A 15006-nucleotide genomic window follows, 5' to 3' on the forward strand; every position below is an offset into this window, starting at 1 on the left:
TGCAAAGACGACTCAAGCCCGGCGTTCGTCGCTACGGCCACGCCCAAACCATGCAGATGACAAACGGTACTCCTCCGCAGGCAAGGTACTACTCGAGCAGACTGATGTTCTTGCGCCGGATGATACCGGCGGCAACAGTGGCGTCTAGCGGCGCGCTAGACGTGGAAGGTAAGCACCGTGCTGTTGGTTCCTTCCTCTTGTGTAAAAATGGCTCCCGCCTCCGCCTTTAGAGTCGCTACATTGAATGTGAGGGGCCTGGCGGCAAGGAAGAAACAAGGTCAGGTGTACCGACTTCTTACGGAGCGCGAGATAGATGTATTGGCCGTGCAGGAGACGAAAGTGGACGGCAACGAAGGAACCGACAGCATGGTGCGACGTTTCACGACTAGATTTTATGCTGTCGTCAGTCAAGCAGTGGGAACATCGGCTGGCTGCGTGCTTTTTGTAAAGAAGATGCCGGGGCTAGAGGTGCAGGCTTATTTTTCGTGTGTGTATGGCCGGTGTATTGTGCTTGATTTTTGTCTGAACGGCAATGAGTGGCGCATTGTTACTGTGTACGCGCCGAATGTGGTTGAGAAAAGGGTTGCCTTTTTCCAAAGCCTCCAAGAGCGCCTTTGTACGGAGAGGTGGCTCATTGTATTAGGCGACTTCAATTGTGTTCTTAACGCGCGCGATAGGTCAGGCATCCGGGGGTTTCGAGACAGGAGCACTGAAGTGTTGATGCGAATGATCGAGAACGGAAACCTTGAGGATGTGGCTGAACTTATTGAGGGTGCGCGGACAGTGCAGTTCACTCATTTCCAGGGCTCAAGCCATGCACGGCTGGACCGCATTTACGCATCAGTCGACCTTGCCCCTGTTTGCAACCATTATGAAGTTGTGGGAGTCTCCTTCTCAGACCACTGTTTAGTTGAGTGCTACCTGGGAAGTGTGAACCGAAGCAAGGCATTTTCGTGGGAAATGTGGAAACTAAACAACACGCTTCTTCAAGACGAAATCTACTGCAGAGCAGTAAAGGACGAAATAGGTAAAATAAACCCGCGCAAGAACTTGAAGATTTGGCAACAGTGGGAGCTAAGTAAAGGATCTTTAAAAATCAAAGCAATAGAAAGGGCGACATGTATTCGTTATAAGGAAAAACAAGACGAAGGTGAGCTAAGGGCACTGCTTCAAACGCTGATGAAGCAGGAATGCAAAGAGCCTGGGAAATGGATAGAAGATGTCAGGAAAACAAAACAAAAGATAGAGCTTATGGAAGAACGGCGTTATCGCGGAGCACTAGTGAGGGCAAGGGCGGAAGACACAGCTGCTGGCGAAGCGCCATCGAAACGTGCTCTTGGTCTAGAAAAAGCGCGCGCTGAAAGAAATCACATCGATAAAATAGAATGGGGGGGTGTCTTATCGGCAGACACTGACCACATCAAAGAAGCCTTTAATGAATATTACCAGAGGCTTTTTTCATCGACTCCTGTAGACGCAGTAGCCTTTACGCATCAGTTTCTTGGTGCAATGCCACGGCTTGACGAAGAAAGCAAAAAGAAAATGGAACTAACAATAACTCACAGCGAGGTAGAGCACGCGATAGATCAGTTAAACCTAGGAAAATCACCAGGACCAGATGGATTCAGTGCGGCATTTTATAAAGAATTTAAGCACGAAATTACCCAGTGCTGTGCACAATTTTCAATGAAGCCTATAAAATAAACGTATTGCCTCCGTCTTTTGGGACCTCCCATACAGTACTCATACCTAAAACGGATGATATAGAGAAATTACAATTGGTTACAGCGTATCGACCCATAGCACTCACTAATGTGGACTACAAAATTTTTATGAAGGTATTGGCGCGTAGACTGCAGACAGTGATATTGGATATTGTTGGACCCCACCAGACATGTGGAATCAAAAGGCGCTCAATTTTTTCCAACATTCACAAAGCGCGCAGTGTGCTTGATAGCTGTGATGACATCAATGGGCGAGTAGCGATGCTTCAGATTGACCTTGAAAAGGCATTTGATTGTGTTTCTCATGAAATTTTATTTGCCGTTTTAGACCATGTGAACGTCGGTTCATTTATCCGTAAGGGTGTAGCCCTGGCGTATCGAAACTGCACGACGAGGCTGATTGTTAACAAGAGTCTGGGGGCGCCCATTAGCGTGCAGCGTTCGGTGCGTCAGGGCTGCCCCCTCAGCCCTCTCTTGTTTTGTATTTACATCGAAACGCTGTGCATGAAAATCATAGAAAACAATAGTATTAATGGCTTTAGGTTACAAGCAGCTGAAGTTAAGCTGCTGGCCTATGCAGATGACGTTTCTGTATTTACGGTTGATCAGGGGAGCATAAGTGAAGCTGTCGGGTGTGTACGCGCGTTCAGCGAAGTCACAGGTAGCGGCGTTAACTGGTCCAAGTGCCTTGGGCTCTGGCATGGATGGTGGCCATCCCACCCGGACCATTTCGCCAACGTACCGTGGGCGACGACCCCGGGCAAGTATTTGGGCGTTCCGCTCGATGCTTATCGCGATAGCGAGTACTATTGGAAAGAGCAAACTAAAGACGCACGTGACCGAGCTGGGAAATGGAAAGGCAGCAACCTTTCAATTTTCGCCAGAGCTACAGTCTGCAATCTTTTTTTTATTAGCAAACTCTGGTATGTGATGCAGGTTTTGCATTGCTCGCGTGTGAACGTTCAGAAGCTACAAAGGACTTTTGCAGTTTTCATATGGGCGTCCGAATGGGAACGTTGTAGCAGAACGAACCTGTTCCGGCGGGTAAAAGACGGGGGGCTAGGGCTAGGGCACCTCTTTTTAAGGCAGCTGGTGAACCGTTTTTTCTTTTTTCGCGACGTCATAGACCCGTTCTTGCGCACCGTGTGCCAAGTGAAGCTGCGGCGATTGCTGCCGGAGTTTGTGGTATCCACAGAAGAGCTCTCTGGTGGAAGTTTTGGTTACTACAAAGAGATTGTAGCAAGCGTTCGGTTTCTTTCGGCACGTTTTTCCACCGATTATTTGTGGAAAAGCAAAAGGAAAAAGTTGTACAATGATCTTTGTGATACTGTTTTCCCAGAGCCCATGTACAGGGCCTTGTACAGTGGAGGTCCGGGAGGGGATGTTTTAAAAAGGGTGAAGACAATGCAGGTGCCACCAGGAGTAGACTTTCTTTTTTAATTTACACACCGGGACGTTACCCGTTTAAAAAGTTTCTAGAGGGAAAGGATTTCTTTTTACCATGGGGATCGAACTGCTTAATTTGTAAACAGCCTGAAACAATAGACCATGTTTTTTTGCATTGCTGGGAAGGGGTTAATTTTTGGGACGTGTTACAAAGGACCATAAAGAAAGAGCTACCACTTGACGCGCACGGAATTCGCTATTTAAGCACTGATAATGAGGATGGGGCACCTTTTGATCTCATAATGCTCTTGGGCCTCCACTGTATATGGCGCTCCAGAATGGCAGGCTACCATTGTGACAAAGACGCACGACCGGCCCGAATTTATTTTCGGGAAAGCGTGGACTGGTTTCTTGCAATCCAAAAAGCAGCTGCGGAGCCTCCCGAATGGCTCTCAAGACTAGAGCCGTTGTGTATGTTGCGGGAATTTTAAGCTGACGAAGCCAGTCTCGTGCTGGCTGACCACGACAGTGTCGTATGTATATAGCGTTGTGTGTATTTTTGTTGTGCAATGTCATGACCCAAAGACAGGCAATAAAGAAAAAAAAAGAGCTGGCATGGCGGAGTGATTAGCATGCTCGTCTCGCACTTCTGAGACCGGGGTTCGATTCCCGAACTCCACCAACTTCCTACTCGTTTTTATTTATTTATCTGGCCGGACTAGAAGGGTTAATTTGCCTAATTGGGTAATTAAGCAATTTACTAAACTCAGTCCCAATTACTTGTAGCATCACTACACGATCTCTTTAATTGGTTGCATGGTTACTAGGAGGAGGAGGTAAACTTTATTAAAGAGGAAGTCTTAGGCGCAGATTGAGGTGATGTTCCCCTCCCCGCGGTGGGCTCCTCTTCTAGGACGGACGCCAGGTGGCCGACCGACGACGTCGTTCGGCGACCTCTTCGGCTCGCTCTGTGACTCGAAGTTGAACCTCAGGGTTTGAGATGAGCAGCGCGGCCTCCCACTGAGATTGGGTAGAGAGCTGCAGACTGTGCGATGGCTTGTCTTGAGTACATGAGTATAGGATGTGCGGTGTGTCTGCCTCCTGGTGCCCACAGAGGGAACAGACGGGGCTGTACTGCTCCGGGAACCATATGGAGTACATGTACGGATTAAAGAAAGTGTCTGTTTGGAGCTGCCGCCAACTGACTTGAGTTGTGTTTTACTCAGGGATTTATGTGCTTCTGGGAAAATCTGTCTTTCTTTCTTGAAGTGGGTAGTAATTTCTTTGTAGGTTGTCATTCGCTCCTTGGCCGACCTGAGCTTGGGGTCGCGCACCTCCCGGTTAACCACGAATCCTCGGGCAAATTGGTGCGCCGCCTCGTTTCAAGGATGGTCCGAATGGGCGGGGACCCAGATCAATGTTATCTGGCTGGTATAGGAGATTTTTTGTAAGATTTTGATGGCTGCTGAGTGGGCCCTTCGTTTTTCAGAATTTCGAATTGCTGTTTTGGAGTCACTTATGATGTATTTGGCAGTGGTGGAGATAATGGCTAAAGCAATGGCAGCTTCTTCGGCCTCCTCCGGAAATTTTGTTTTATCTATTGTCGCCGATGCAAGTGGAGAACCTCGATGATCGACAACTGCCAGAGAAAAGGCGTCTCTGTCCGCATGTTCTGCCACGTCCACGTGCGCCGTGTCTTTCTGAACTGAAAATATTTCGTGAAGTTTTTGTGCCCTAGCCTTTCTTTTGTCCGTATCGTAGTGTGGATGCATGTTTTTGGGCAGAAGAGGGACTGTTAAGTGTTCGTGTACGTGTCTTGGATTTGACAAGGTGTGTGTACGGATTCCTTCATATTGTATTCCTGCTTTCTTTAGGATTAAACGTCCCGTTTCAGTGCCTGATAGGCTTTCATATTGCGCGGTGAGGTGTGCTTCTATCATTTCCGGTAAGGTGTTATGAATTCCTAACTGTAATAGTTTTTCATTTGGAGTATGACGAGGGAGGTTGAGCGCAATTTTGTAGGACTGCCTAATTAGCGAATCCAGGTCGTTTCTTTCTCTCACTGTAAGGTTGACGTATGGTGTAGTGTAGTTGACTGTGCTAAGAAAGAAGGCTTGTATTAGTCTCCTGGTCTCGGCTTCTTTAACTCCTCCTCGCCTATTCGCGATTCGTCTGATGAGGAAGGAGATTTGGTTGACAGTGTTTCTCAGTTTCTTAATTAACGTGTTGTTTTTTTGGTTTCACTGTATCAGCATTCCTAAGATTCTTCGTGTCTCCACTTCTCGAATGGCTGCCCCTTCCTGGGAGATTTTGATCTCAGGCGCTTTATTTTTCCTTTGACGCTTTGGTGTAGGATGAGGACTTCAGATTTTTGGGGGAACACGCGAGCACCGCGGCTTGTGCCTCCTCTACTACTACATCTGCCGCTTGTTGTAGCGTATCTTGTATTGTGGCGATACTCCCCTTGGTTGTCCAAAGGGTGATATCGTCCGCGTACAAAGAGTGTTCTAGGTCTGGGATTTTCGCGAGTGCGTGTGCCATTTTGATGAGGGTTATATTGAACAAGAAGGAGGAGAGGACCGATCCTTGCGGCATTCCTCTGTCTACTAAACTGAAGGTGTCGGATTTGATTTCGCCAATTTGAATTTTAGCCGCTCTATCAGAGGGAAGGTCCTTGTTGGAGTTAAACGCTATTTCGCCCACATTCAACGGTGAAAGAGATTCTAGGATTGCTTTGTGTTTGACGTTATCAAACGCTTTTGTTAAATCTAGAGCTAAGATTGCCCTGGTGCTCCTTTCTTGCTCCTGAGATAGGACTTCGTTTGCTAGTCTGAGCATCGTGTCCTGTGTTGATAAACGTGGTTTAAAGCCAATCATAGTGTCTGGATATAAATTCTTTTTGTGCATATGAGACTCGAGTCTGTCTAGTATGACGTGCTCTATCAGTTTTCCTATGCAAGATGTAAGCGAAATAGGTCTGAGGTTTTCGAGCGCGAGCTTTTTGCCCGGTTTTGTGATGAATTTGACATTGACACGTTTCCAAGCCGCTGGGAATTTTCCCTCCCTCCAACACTTGTTCGCAGAATGCGTGAGGGCTGTGATGGAAGCGTCTTTTAGGTTTCTGAGTGTCTTATTGTTAATGCCGTCTTCTCCCGGGGCGGATGTCGTGCGTATCTTATGGAGGGCTGCTCTTATTTCCGCTATTGTTATGTCAGCGTCCAGGAGGGGGTTAGGTTGTCTTTTATAATCTGGTAGTGACTGCGTCTCTCGGGTTGTGCAGAAGTATTTCTGCTGTAGCGTGTTTTTAATATCTTGGTCCGTGCCTCGGTCCATGTTTAAAACTTTGATGATTTCCCTTTGAGTCGTAGCTTTGTTTGATTCCGGATCAAGGAGATGCCGCAGAAGATTCCACGTCTCTCTCATGCCTAGATTGCTATTTGCATTTTCGCAGATATGGTCCCATTGCTGCCTTGTGATTTCTGCGGAGTGGTGTTGAATTTCTTCTGTGAGTGTGAGTATCTTGTTTGTAAGCTTTTCGTTGTATTTTTGTTTAAGCCATCTTTTTTCTAGGCTTTGCCTTGCCTCCCACATGTGTGTAAGCCGGCTGTCACTCGCATTTACGCCTAGGTCATGTACTAGTACTTTAGTGGCATTTCCCATGTCTGATAGGAGGGTTTGTGTCCACTGTTCTAGGTCTGTGATCGGCTCCTGATTTTGGTCGTGGGTCATCCTAAGTTTCTCACAGTCGGCGATCTTGTTTTTTCTGGGTTGGGGTTTGAGCTTGCCAATGGTGATTTTATATGCTATGATATAATGGTCACCTCCCAGATTTTGTCTGGTGTTGCTCCAGCTTAAGTCTGGGAGATTTTTGCCTACCGTGAGGTCCGGGCACGTGGCCCTGCTCACGCTGTTGCCTATCCTGGTAGGATGCATGGGATCCGTGTATTGGGTTAGCCCTCTTTGCTGGATAAAATCAATTAGGGCCGTGCCTTTCTTAGATATAGTTGCGTGTCCCCATTGCACGTGTTGAGCGTTGATGTCGCCCACAATTAGGGTTGGCTTTTGTCCTGCAATTTGTAGGTCTTTCAGTATAGCGGCTTTCGCTGGTCCAGCCTGCGCCCTGCAGTGGCTGTATGCGTTCAGTATGAACAGAGAAGAGGAGTTTGTTTTGCTTGTTAAAATTTCGATTAATATACAGTCGAGCTCTACGTTTTCAATGTCGTGGTTAACCACGGTAAGGTTTCTCTGTACCATCGTAGTGGTTAAAGGTCGTTCTGTGATGTGACATGGCAGAACTGCCCGGTACCCTGGCAGTTTTAGTCGAGATATTCTGGGTTCTTGGATCGCTATTACGTCAGGTTTTTCGGATTGCGATTGAATGTGTAATTGCAGATCTGCTTTTTTGTTGCGCATAGATCTGCAGTTCCACAGCCAAATTGTTATGGTTTTAGGATTGGCCATTGTGCTGGGATAGATAGATTGGCGCCCCTTGAGCTGACGGGGGAAGCCGACGTAAAATTTCCTGTAGAATGGCGTCGATTACGCCGAACTTGTGATTTACATCCTGTATGTGTTGTTCGAGTCTTTGTGATAAATTGTCCACTGTTTGTGTTAAGTTATCAAGTTTCTGACTGTGCTCTTCCGCTTTTTGTTTCAGTTTTTGGACTCTATCCTGCAATGAGGGATTTATAACATCAGCTACTGCTCGTTTTTTGCGAGGTGTTTCTTCCTTGCTTACTGCGCTTACTGGGGTGTCGACTGTTGCGGACACAGTAGTTTCCATTTCTGTAACTTCCTGCATTGCAAGTGGTTTTGGAGGAGGGTCCTTAGATTTGGCGGGTGCTTTTAGTTTACTAAAAGCACCCGCCAAATCTTGTACAAACCAGCCAATCGAGAGGTAGCTTTTATGGTGTGCTTTCTCTCCGGAGAACAGCACTTTCACTGAGACCGAGCAGACCGCATTATGGCAGCTGGTTATGAATTGTGAAGGCATATAGAATGGATGTTTTCTGATGTTTTCTGCCGACGATAATTTTTCAAAAACTCCTCATTCCTCAACCACCAAATTTCGCTTGTATGTCGAAAACTAATGTCGCCAACCCGAGACGGTCATTTTTTTCGAGATTTCCTGAACGATAGATTCCACCCTCTTGCCTTCTCCATGCCGCGCTTATTGAATGTCGTTTGACCGCCAACGCCACTTTCAGACGTTCCCTCGCCGTCCTCTAATAATGTGCAATCTGCCACTTCGTTTTCCGCAGGGCGGCCGTTTTCGAAGTGCTCGTGAAAAAAGCGGGACGTAAAAGTTTAGAGTGACCACCTGCGGCATGGAGGGCGGCGCCCTTGATGCGCGGGAAGCCTGGTGATTCAGATGCGTCCTCAGTTGCGTTTCTAGACTTGCTAGGATGCTGCTTCATCCGACTTTCGTTCAGAGAATTTTCCAAAAACATCTGGGGCAGCGCGTCGACTTGTTCATATTCGGTCCCGGTTCAAGCGGCTGTTTTGAATGGGATATTGATATTACAGGTTTAAATTAACGCAATGGATGTCTCCGCGGCTACAAGGCACCTACGCAATAAAACGAGACGTTAAGAGACGGGTGGGCACTCTACTTGCCAGTGTGATTTATTGGAACAATTCTTGTTTGAACTAAGCAAACGGCGCATGCGCATCCTCAACTACTCACAAGACACGCGCGTTGATGACACCTTTGATCACCATTTACCCTCCAGGCATGCACGTTCCTTGTTCTTAAACACAGCGACTATGAATTACAAGTCTAACTTTATAAAAAAATTTCATAAAAAAGGGGCCTGTGAGATAAAACATATGTTAAAGCCTTCGTCGAGTGCGAGGCTGGTGTAGTTATCGCAGTCCGTTGACTTGGGAAAGTATATAGGACAGAAAACCAGTTGCGTCAAACGCTTGCAGGATAACTCCCTAGGATGAAAAGACTTATAGGAGGACATGCGTCTATTTATTGCAGGAGCTTCAAAGAAGGCAATCTGGGCAGTTGTTCCAGAGCAGGAAATCTTTGAAGCGTGCTTACCTGGACGGTAGGTAATAATGAAAGGTGTCATCAATGCGCGTGGCATGTGAGTAGTCGAGGATACATTTACGTCCGATATTACGCGCGGTAGTTGCTCTATCGCGATGGAAAGAAACGGAAACAACGCGGTGCCTACGCGCTACGCTTTTATTTCTTTTTATCGTGATTTAAGCTGGTTGCTAAAAAGCTGCTGTGTTCCCATTTCTTTTCACCGCCCCTGTAGGTTTCAAAAAAACACAGTTTGAAGACTAGCGCCCGTCCACGCGTCTTTGCATGCGCTGACTCCCATCGCGTTACAATTTTACGATGCACCAAATAGCCCAACGGCATGCTGTATCGCGATCTTATATGTCCCATTTGCAGTGTGCGCGCATTTTAACAGGCTTGATACCTCCTACTTACTCGGCGAAGGGCGCCTGACTTACTGGACCAATGGCGTGCCCAGCAATAGGGCCTGAAGTGGTGGTTTCTAGCCGGAAACTAAAAGCAAAACCACAAATACTGTCATATATTTTCCCCGCGGTAGGAAATCAGAAGGGGCTCAGTAATTGTAAGTTACTCGGTGGTAGTCCTATATTTAAAATAATTTTCCTATACTCGTGTATTCATCCGACTCGTAGCAAAATACTACTAAATATGCACTTCATCAATGTGTGGTCGTCGACAATTGAGCGAATCTCGCTTCTGGTGGCCCCTGCGAATGGGGCATTCCGCCATCTTCCCCTGGTCAGCAGCCAAACTTCTTTTGACCAAGAGGAAGATCAAACATGGCGATTACGATGCAAACACAAAGGACATCTCTTTGCTTGCATCGTTTACTGACAGGTTTGATCTTGCTTTTGGTCGAGTAAAATGTGGTGTGCAAATATATTAAGTTTAATTATCTCAGCTTTCAAATTTTCTGCGACCACTCGTCCTTACAGCATTTCAGAATGAAAGCATAAATATTGACACTGAGGAATACAATGATGGTCTCTAGTTTGTTTGTTTTGACTGTTCAACGTCACCGGGATGACTTTACAAGGATGTTAATTGTAATTGGTTAGCAATTTTAACAGCTAGCTTAAAATGATATGATATTGTGAAAACTGCATAAAAATTATTGATCGGCCTGGATTGAGCTGTCGGTGTTTAAGGATCGAAAATTATTTTAGGCGCAGTGTCTCCCCTTAAGAGGCTAGTGGCTGCTCTAGACAAATGACTTTAAAAGGCCCCTCTGGATTTTTTTCTTATGCTCTACCGCTTCAATTAGATTTAGAGGACGGGCAGAGGCCACTTGCGGGAAAACGCCATAAATTCGGGACAGAGGCTTATGTAACCCATAGGCTAAAAATTCTCGTTATGCGGTTTGTACACAAACAAGCAAAATAAGACTTCAAAGCGAGGGTTGTCAAACTCATATTCCATTCTCTAGCGTTGTCGCAGGCGTCAGCAAAAAGGCAACATTGCGGTGGCAGGGGTGACTTGCACGGTGACACTTATTGCATACAAGAAGCCCAGCAGCTGCTGTGCGGAGGGAGAGGGCACAGTAGTTACGGCGTGAAGCAAATATTGGAAGCGACATGGGGAAGTGAAAGGCGAGAAGTAGGAGCAGCTTTCCTGTGTCAAGAGTGTTCGGTGTTTTACCAAGCACCCATGTTTATCGACCACCAGTGGCAGTTAGAGGAGGATTATGAGCTTGCCCCTCTGCAATAAACAGCCTCGGTACATCTGTGAGCAGATGTGGGCATTGAAGGTATATCTACTGCACGCATGTGCAAATAACCGCTGTCATTACCTTGGTCAGTTCGTCATGGCCTATTCTTGCTAGGATTGCTTTAAGAAGACTTTCCAGACCTGCATCCTGGAAGGTACCGAATTTGCGATATTCATTTCATTAGAAATTATATTCGGACACAGGTAATTCAGCCGTGAACATCTGGCCACATAATTAGTGCGTTGCTACTGCTTAAGCACGAATGCACATGTCTAAGATTCTTGAAAATATACTGAATATTGAGTAATTGCACAATACTGGTATGGAAATCTTGAAGGTAATGGTCCTTTGGGCCGTGTACCGAAATCTTTCTTTTCCCTGTTTCCATCTATCAAGCTCTTAAAACTCCCATTTAAACAAATGGGGAACGCTTTTGACAACAGCAACAAGGTTAATACCAAGAAAAACTGGAAAATTGTCCTGGTCTGCGGATGTAGGAACTGTCATACTAAAATATTACAATATACGTATAAAAAGAGCGCCCATAAAGTGTTTTCGGCTAAAAAATGCTTTTGTCTGGATGGGTCGGGTCCGCACAATGCATGTTTTAAGCGAAAGAATTTCCTTATCTCTCTCTTGTTTGTATAGTCACACATTAAGAACCTGCTTTCGCTCTCAGCTGTGATTCGTCAGCAGATTATTAGATAGTACCTAAACAACAATAATAGAACGAAATTGTAAGCGCTATAATTTTGGTCTCTGCAGTGATCGATCTAGTCAAGCAATAAAAACCCAATTTTGTTCACTGCCCGAATTGCCCAGTGTAGTATTACAAGACACCGCGGGCAGTGAGCCATTGCTACTAAATACTGCTTTTAAACACAACCCAGCTGAGGCACAGATAACAGTTAGGAAATTCAGTATCAATCACTGGCTGAAGTAGTAGTGAGTGCTCTTATCCCAAATGTGGTTTATGTCAACAGTGCTTAAGTGTGTCCTGATTGATTTTAAAAAGCTTTTAAACGCAGGTTTTGCTCCACCTCTATGAACGCAGTACGGATGAACAAAATACGCATGAACAAAAGGCAGGCATGAAAAGCACTCGTAAGCATCCCTCAGCTGTTCCGTTCCGGTTGACGATTTCAAAGGCAGCGTTACAAGACACGAGACCCAATTTCACAGGAGCAGATCAGTCCCGACCCGCTGCGATGGCTCTGTGGTTAGGGCGCTCGTCTACCGAGTCTAAGAACCCGACCCCTCAGGCAGCATTTCGATCGAGACGAAACGCAAAAGGCGCCCGTGTGCTATGCGATTCCAGCGCACGTTAGAGATCCCCAGGAGGTCTAAATTACTGCAAAGCCCTCCACAACGGCACTTCTTTCCTTCCTTCTCTCACACGCTGCTTTATGGCTTCTTTACAGCGCGGTTGAGGTGTCCACCGACATATGTGACACAGACACTGCGCCATTTCCTTTCCCAAACAACCAGTTTACCTATTGCAGTCCCGCCTGTCGCACTGCCCACTCTCCGCAGGCCTCATTCGCCCTACTCGAAAGTCCATCAGATGTTTAAGAGCTTTAGAATAGGGGGACTCAACCGGTTTGCGGGACAGAAAACAACAGGGTGCCAGTAGGGATATTCCCTGTTCCCCTAACCGATAAAGTCTTAATTCTAGAACTCGTTCTAGAAAAAGCGAAAATAAGCTGTAAGGGTCTTCCTTCCAGCTTAGCGCATTTGCGGCGCTATGTAGAACGCGCTCGCCAGGACAGCTGATGCCACTGACCAGTTTGCCCCGTCGGGCATGGCATGGGACGGAATATGCCAAGACTCCTCCTTGTGCAGCATTTCTGAAAATGTCCAACTTGTAGTTTTTGACGTGGATGAATTGGACCTGGGTGTAGAAAGAAACAAGTTTGCGAGATTCACTCTCCGGCTGAAGACGCCCCGCGGTATACATAGATTTATAGCGTGACACAGTCTCGCAAAAACTGCAATGATTCACTGCGAAGAAATTCCCTCCCCTTCGCTCGGAGAAATGTACGCCATGATGGTTGTGCAGTGGATTTCACTAAAGCAAGAGAGTGCCACAAAGACCAGCCGCCAAAAAGCGTGTCGACCTAAACATTAGCATGAACTGAGCACTAGCGTTTCTAGTTCCATGGCTGCAACCACGTGGTGCATGGCTCTTAACATAAAAAACAGCGCATTGACAAAACGAGCGATTTAGCGAGGGCCTGCCATGGAAGCGCTACATGCCACTAGTCTTAACAGACTGGCTGGACCACCGTTAGTGCAACTAGTTTCGCAGCTCCACCAAAACTCTGGCCCCCCTGGTGGCCACGCCAAATAACGGCGCTGCAGTCGAGTCTTTTTCCGTCCCAATGCGTGGTCTGCTGCACGTGAAGCTGTACGAATATTTGCTTTATGTGCAATCTTTAGAATGAACTGTTCTTCGCTACAAAGCAGGGAAGTCGCATCTGCTTCGTCACGTTCCGGGACACGATAACAATGCCCTGAGATTAATACAAGTGCGCGAAAGTCCTGTGGTGCCCTCTTTTATGTCTGCATTGTCTCGCGAAACACTTGAAGGTGATCGCTTTCTTGACGGCCGAAGCAAGAGATTAATTTTTTTTCTCGTTACACAATTCCTCTTTCTCCTTAACTAGAATTTAAGGGTAGAAGGATAAAAGAGCGAAATATACTCATGTGCTTTGTTTTGGACGTTTTGCAAATATAAATTGCCGCAGAGTCATTTACCCTAGTAGGCTTACATTAAACTTCCTTCATTGATTTCTCTTGCACATTTTTTTCCAGTGCTTGCGAACATTTGCATGACATTTTCTTCGTTGCTAATATTTTGACTGCAGTAGGGGTGTGTGTAAATACCATTTACCAGAAGGTAGTGCAGCCACAGAGGCGGCTGTAAGGTGTGCTGGCTCTCATGCTTTCTTTGCCTGCACAGTGCGCTGTAGCTAAGCTTTCGAGATCAGCTGAGTCCCGCGGCTATGCCCCTCAAGTACAAAAGAGTTGCAAAGATCGATTGTTGGTGAGAGAGCAGTTGATATTCGGACATTTCTGACTTACCGGAACTCGTTAGGTTGCTCTCGAAACCACTACTGCGTGAAAATATAAAAAAAATCTTTCGCCTTGCGAGTTGAAGAGGTGGGGACATAAGTAAACGCAGTACGCTATTCCGTTTGCAGTGTAGCCATGCCTTTCCTATTGAAAATAAAAGAAAAAGAAACCTCCATACATACGCCATAGCTGCCAATTGCAGTTAGCAACTTCCGAGAGGGGTTCGAAGGCGTGCTCTGCTTACGTTTGTCCGCACCTCCTGATGCTGTACTACTACCGCGTTTTTGTGATAGTGCTACCCAAAACACGTTCCCTGGGAAAACCCGCTTATATAGCTTCGTATGGAAACTTTAATTTTGCATCAGAATATATCAGTGCTTAATGACTCGGGGACGAACCCTGAGGAGCCTAGCGGAGAGGACACGCTCTGTATGGGCCCCGTCAACCTTTTGCCCTTTTGCTGAATCGCCTCATATGCGGTTCCGAAATCTTCAGTGCAGGCCTGGACCTCTGAGAGAACTTCGTTGGCCTTGAGTGCTCCTTATTTTTGGAACGCTGCCTTCGAAGACAGATGGGACACTAATGCGCTAAGTCAAACGCCCCTCCGTCGGTGCACGTCAAGCCCCGCATCACGTCTGCGTGCCATATAGAAACTGCACCGCTTGCAACCCTGGTCCCAGAGGATTTTGTGCAATGCCTACTGCTGCCGGAAGAAGTCAAGACTCAATTGAATGGGAAGTAGAGGACATTGCACCCGAGCTTTACGAGCAACGCTCGAAGGAGGAGGGACCAGCACTGCGGATGCCGCCGGAAGACCCTAGCTTTAACTGAACGCTAAACGTCAACAAGCGCACAAAAGTTTCTAAATTCCTGCTTCGACTTCGGCCCGGCTTTAACATCATTATAATCAGCACCCCTCACCAGGAGGTAGCCGTACTACTAAAGAAAATCTCTCAGATCACGCTCGAATGCATGAAATACCGCAACACATACGTGGCAGCACCAGACGGAGTATTGAGAGGAGTCATACCCGTACTGGGACACAACACACCGGCGGACGAGCTCATGTCCCACCT

This window comes from Amblyomma mixtum, chromosome 2 (assembly GCF_055824585.1).
Source record: "Amblyomma mixtum isolate Tamu chromosome 2, ASM5582458v1, whole genome shotgun sequence".
NCBI lineage: Eukaryota > Metazoa > Arthropoda > Arachnida > Ixodida > Ixodidae > Amblyomma > Amblyomma mixtum.